Below are 6,213 nucleotides of genomic sequence, written 5' to 3'. Positions count from 1 at the left end.
CTACCACATCCTCTGCTAAAGCATTCCAGGCACCCACCACCCTCTGCGTAAAAAACTTTCCACGCACATCTCCCTTAAACTTTCCCCCTCTCACATTGAAATCGTGACCCCTTGTAACTGACGCCCCCACTCTTGGGAAAAGCTTGTTGCTATCCAACCTGTCCATATCTCTCATAATTTTGTAGACCTCAATCAGGTCCCCCCTCAACCTCCGTCTTTCCAACGAAAACAATCCTAATCTACTCAACCTTTCTTCACAGCTTGCACCCTCCATACCAGGCAACATCCTGCTTAACCTCCTCTGCACTCTCTCCAAGGCATCAACATCCTTCTGGTAATGTGGCGACCAGAACTGCACGCAGTATTCCAAATGTGGCCGAACCAAAGTCCTATACAACTGTAACATGACCTGCCAACTCTTGTACTCAATACCCCGTCCGATGAAGGCAAGCATGCTGTGTGCATTCTTGACCACTCTATCAACCTGCTTTGACACCTTCAGGGTACAATGGACCTGAACTCACAGATCTCTCTGCACATTAATTTTCCCCAAGACCCTTCCATTGACCATATAGTCCGCTCTTGAATTTGATCTTCCAAAATGCATCACCTCGCATTTGCCTGGATTGAACTCCACCTGCCATTTCTCTGCCCAACTCTCCAATCTATCTATATTTTGTTGTATTCTCTGACAGTCCTCCTCGCTATCTGCAACTCCACCAATCTTAGTATCATCTGAAAACTTGGTAATCAGACTACCTATACCTTCCTCCAGGTCATTTATGTAGATCACAAACAACAGTGGTCCGAGCACGGATCCCTGTGGAACACCACTAGTCACCCTTCTCAATTTTGAGACACTCCCTTCCACCACTACTCTCTGTCTCCTGTTGCCCAGCCAGTTCTTTATCCATCTAGCTTGTACACCCTGAACACCATACGACTTCACTTTTTCCATCAACCTGCCATGGGAAACATTATCAAACGCCTTACTAAAGTCCATGTATACGACATCTACAGCCCTTCCCTCATCAATTAACTTTGCCACTTCCTCAAAGAATTCTATTAGGTTTGTAAGACATGACTTTCCCTGCACAAAACCATGCTGCCTATCACTGATAAGTCTATTTTCTTCCAGATGTGAATAGATCCTATCCCTCAGTACCTTCTCCAACAGTTTGCCTACCACTGACGTCAAGGTCACAGGTCTATAATTCCCTGGATTATCCCTGTTACCCTTCTTAAACAAAGGGACAACATTAGCAATTCTCCATTCCTCCGGGACCTCACCCGTGCTCAAGAATGCTGCAAAGATATCTGTTAAGGCCCCAGCTATTTCGACCCTCGCTTCCCTCAGTAGCCTGGGATAGATCCCATCCGGTCCTGGGGACTTGTCCACCTTAATCTTTTAGAATACCCAAAACTTCCCCCTTCCGTATGACAACTTGACCGAGAGTATTTAAACATCCATCGCTAGCCTCAACATCCGTCTTGTCCCTCTCCTTTGTGAATACCGATGCAAAGTACTCATTAAGAATCTCACCCATTTCCTCTGAGTCCACGCATAAATTCCCTCTTTTGTCTTTAAGTGGGCCAATCCTTTCTCTAGTTACCCTCTTGCTCCTTACATACGAATGAAATGCTTTGGGATTTTCCTTAACCCTGTTAGCCAAAAATATTTCATGACCCCTTTTAGCCCTCTTTATTGCGCGTTTGTGATTCGTCCTGCTTTCCCGATATTCCTCCAAAGCTTCATCAGTTTTGAGTTGCCTCGATCCTATGCATGCTTCCTTTTTCACCTTAGCTAGTCTCACAATTTCACCCGTCATCCATGGTTCCCTAATCTTGCCATTTCTATCTTTCATTTTCACAGGAACATGTCTGTCCTGCACTCTAATCAACCTTTCCTTAAACGACTTCCACATTTCAAATGTAGATTTACCCTTTTTTTTATAGAACAGTACAGCACAGGACAGGCCCTTCGGCCCTCGATGTTGTGCCGAGCAATGATCACCCTACTCAAACCCACGTATCTACCCTATACCCGTAACCCAACAACCCCCCCCCCCCTTAACCTTAATTTTTTAGGACACTACGGGCAATTTAGCATGGCCAATCCACCTAACCCGCACATCTTTGGACTGTGGGAGGAAACCGGAGCACCCGGAGGAAACCCACGCACACACGGGGAGGACGTGCAGACTCCGCACAGACAGTGACCTAGCCGGGAACCGAACCTGGGACCCTGGAGCTGTGAAGCATTTATGGTAACCACCATGCTACCGTGCTGCCCTTAAACAGCTGCACCCAATCCGTATTCCGTAGCTCCTGCCGAATTTTGTTATACTCTGCCTCTCCCCAATTTAGTACTCTTCCTTTCGGACCGCTCTTGTCCTTGTCCATGAGTATTCTAAAACTTACGGAATTGTGACCGCCATTCCCAAAGTAATCACCGACTGAAACATCAACCACCTGGCCGGGATCATTCCCCAATACGAGGTCCAGTATGGCCCCTTCCCGAGTTGGACTATTTACATACTGCTCTAAAAAAACTCTCCTGGATGCTCCTTACAAACTCTGCTCCATCTACGCCTCCAACACTACACGAATCCCATTCAATGTTGGGGAAGTTAAAATCTCCCATCACAACCACCCTATTGCTCCTACATTTTTCTATAATCTCTCTGCATATTTGTACCTCTACTTCATGCTCGCTTTTGGGAGGCTTGTAGTAAAGTCCCAACAATGTTACTGCACCCTTCCTATTTCTCAGCTCAACCCATATTGCCTCAGTGCACGAATCCTCCATTGTGCCCTCCTTAATCACAGATGTGATATCATCTCTGACGACCAATGCAACTCCTCCACCCATTCTACCTCCCTCTCTGTCCCTCCTGAAGCATCTATACCCTGGGATATTCAGTTGCCAGTCCTGCCCTTCCCTCAACCAAGTCTCAATAATACCAATAGCATCATATTCCCAGGTACTGATCCAAGCCCTAAGTTCATCTGCCTTACCCGCTACACTTCTCGCATTAAAACAAATGCACCTCAGACCACCTTTGCGTTCATCATCTCTTCCCTGTCTACTCTTCCCCTTAGTCACATTGAGTTTATTATCTCGTACCTTCCTGGCTTTAGTTGCTGCTTCTTTACTGACCTCTAACTTCCTAATCTGGTTCCCATCCCCCTGCCACATTAGTTTAAAACCTCCCCAACAGTGTTAGCAAAAGCACCCCCTAGAACATTGGTTCCTGTCCTGCCCAGGTGTAGACCATCCGGTTTGTAATGGTCCCACCGCCCCCAGAACCGGTTCCAATGTCCCAAAAATCTGAACCCCTCCCTCCTGCGCCATCTCTCAAGCCACGTATTCATTCTGACTATTTTGCTATACAAACAACGCATACCGTACATAGGGAAGGAAGGCGAGACTGCAGAATGCAATGTTACAGTCACAGCAAGGTGTAGAGAAAAGCTCAACTTAATACGCGGTAGATATCCTGATGTCAGTCAACTCTCTGTTAAAAGGAAGAACAGCCTATGGTGCGCTGGGAAACTGTGGCAGTATTTAATAATCATAATCTTTATTAGTGTCACAAGTCGGCTTACATTAACAATGCAATGAGGTTACTGCGAAAATTCCTTCATCGCCGCACTACGGCGCCTGTTCGGGTACACTGAGGGAGAAGTCAGAATGTCCAACACACCTAAAAAGCACGCCTATCGGGACTTCTGGGAGGAAACTGGAGCGCCCGGAGAAAACCCACGCAGACACGGCGAGAACGTGCACATTCCACACAGTTTTCCCAAAACGAGAATTGAACATGGTATCCTGGCGCTGTGAAGCAACAGCACTCACCAGATGCTACCATTACGTATCTGAATGTATATGTTCCAAAATATTAATCTGTATTGGTATTCATGTATCTAGCTCAATGTTCATGTACCCCTGTGTGTATCCATATGCGTAAAACATATTCTCCTGTCGATTAAATATGACTGTGTAAATACTGGTGTGTTTTTTAGTTGTGTTTTAATATGTGTGCTTCTTTGATGAAGTATAAGTTCCTGGGGGCCCGTCCGTTCCTGATTTATGTCTCCACCTATGTTTCTGATTCCCCTGATGTGTTTGTTTGAATTCGTATTTGTGTGCCCTATGCTAGTATCTGTATGTTAATGTTTGTGTTTACTTGTAGATATCTCTGTTCCAATTTAATCTGTGTGTTCATATACGTGTATCTGCCCATGTGCGAATGGATTTGTTTTATGAGTGTCCAAGAAACCAGTTCTTTGAGAATGTGTTAAAATCTTTGTCCATGGTGCTTGTATATTTCATTTCATGCTATGTGGAGCTAGGTGTGCGTCTGCTTATTTGTAAGTCAATTATTTTTTTATGTATGTCCGCATATGCATGAATTTGCGAGAAACTGATGTTCGTCTTCCTGTCTCACTTGAATCAGCACGGTGCGATATTTTTTGCATTTAATTTTGTGCTTGTGCTTGCGTGTAAATGTCTGAATGTAGGAAAGTCGATAACTGTGATTTCGTGTGCTCATGTGTGCAGCTGCATTTATGTGGTTGAAGATGTAAGACTATTTGCATTTTTTTTGGTTATTCTATGATTGACGGAGTGCCCAGGCCATGATAATATTATTCCATTATGGAGAATATTCCTTACTGCTGTCTGTATAAGTATGCACTTCCAGAGATGCAAGATGGTTCTCCCTGGTTAACAAATCGCATTGTCTTCCACGGAGTCTATGGTGTGACAGTAGCAGTTACAGTTTGTTCGCAAATCCCATTGTCCTTTGCATCGTGTGTGGGTTTACGTGGGTTAACAATCCCCATTATCCTCTCTCAGCTGTGACACTGGTAGTTACAGTGTGTTAACAAATCTTATTTTCCTGTTTAATGTGAGACAACAGTAGTTGTGGCACGAGGAGTCGTAATGTGTTATTAAATCTCATTGTGTTGTCCATGTGAGGGACTGGGATTTTCAGTGTGATAACAAACCCCATTGTCCTCACTATTATGTGGGAGTGGCAGTTAGAGCGCTCTATCAATTCACATTGTGTTTGGTATGGCGATGGAGTTAGAGTTAAAGCGTGTTAACAAATCACATTGCTCTCTCTATAGTGTGAAAGTTGTAAAAATACGATGTTTTTAAAAAAAATATTATCCTCTCAACGATGTGGGAATGATTGTTACAGGATGTTAAAAATTCACATTCTCATCTCTATGGTATGGGGTGGTAGTTTATGTCTGCTAACAAATCCCGTTCACCTCTCCATGGTGTGACAATTGGAGTTATTGTGTGTTACCAAATCCTTTTGTACTCTATATTTTGGGCGAATGGAAGTTATAGCGTGTTAACAATTCACGTTGTGTTTTGGAAGTTACAGTTTGTGAACAATTTCCTTTGTCCACTCTATGGTGTGGAACTGTGAGATACAGGGTGCTAGCACGTCCCTTCGTCTTCGCACAGCTGGTTTAGCTCACTCAGCTAAATCGCAGGCTTTTAAAGCAGGCCAGCTGCACGGTTCGATTCCCATACCAGCCGCGCCGGAATGTGGCGTACTGTGGCTTTTCACAGTAACTTCATTGGAGCCTGCTCGTGACAATAAGCGATTTTCATTTCATTTTCAGTGAGTTAACAAATCACATTGTCTTCTCCATTGTGTGGGAGTGGGATTTACGGTATATTGACAAATTAGATTGTTCTCGCGGTGGTGTATGAGTTAAAGTGCGTTAACAATCCCATTGCCCTCCCTATTAAGTGGGTGTGGGCAATGCAGTCTGTAAACAAATCCATTTGTCCTCTATATGGTTTGGGACTGGCTGACACAGGTGTTAGAAATCCCATAGACCTCTTTATTGCGTTGGAGTGGGAGTTGTAGTGTGTTAACTAATCTAAAAGGCCAGAGTGCTAGCACATCCCTTCGTCCTCTCCATAATTTGGGAGTAGGAATTACAGTGTGTTAAAACATCACATTGTTCGATCAATGATTTGAGACTGGGAGTTACCGGGCGTTTACAAATCGCATTGCCCTCTCTCTGGTTTGGGAGTTGCAATGCGTTAACGATTCCCATTGTCCTCCCTCATGTGTCAGAGTGGGAATTACATTCTGTTACCAAATCCCATTGCTCTCTCTCTCTGGTGTGAGAGTTGGAGTTACAGTGTGTTAAGAAATCTCGCTGTTCTCTCGATGGTGT

The sequence above is a fragment of the Scyliorhinus canicula genome, chromosome 17, assembly GCF_902713615.1.
Source record: "Scyliorhinus canicula chromosome 17, sScyCan1.1, whole genome shotgun sequence".
NCBI classification, from domain to species: domain Eukaryota; kingdom Metazoa; phylum Chordata; class Chondrichthyes; order Carcharhiniformes; family Scyliorhinidae; genus Scyliorhinus; species Scyliorhinus canicula.
This window is presented reverse-complemented; position numbering follows the sequence as displayed.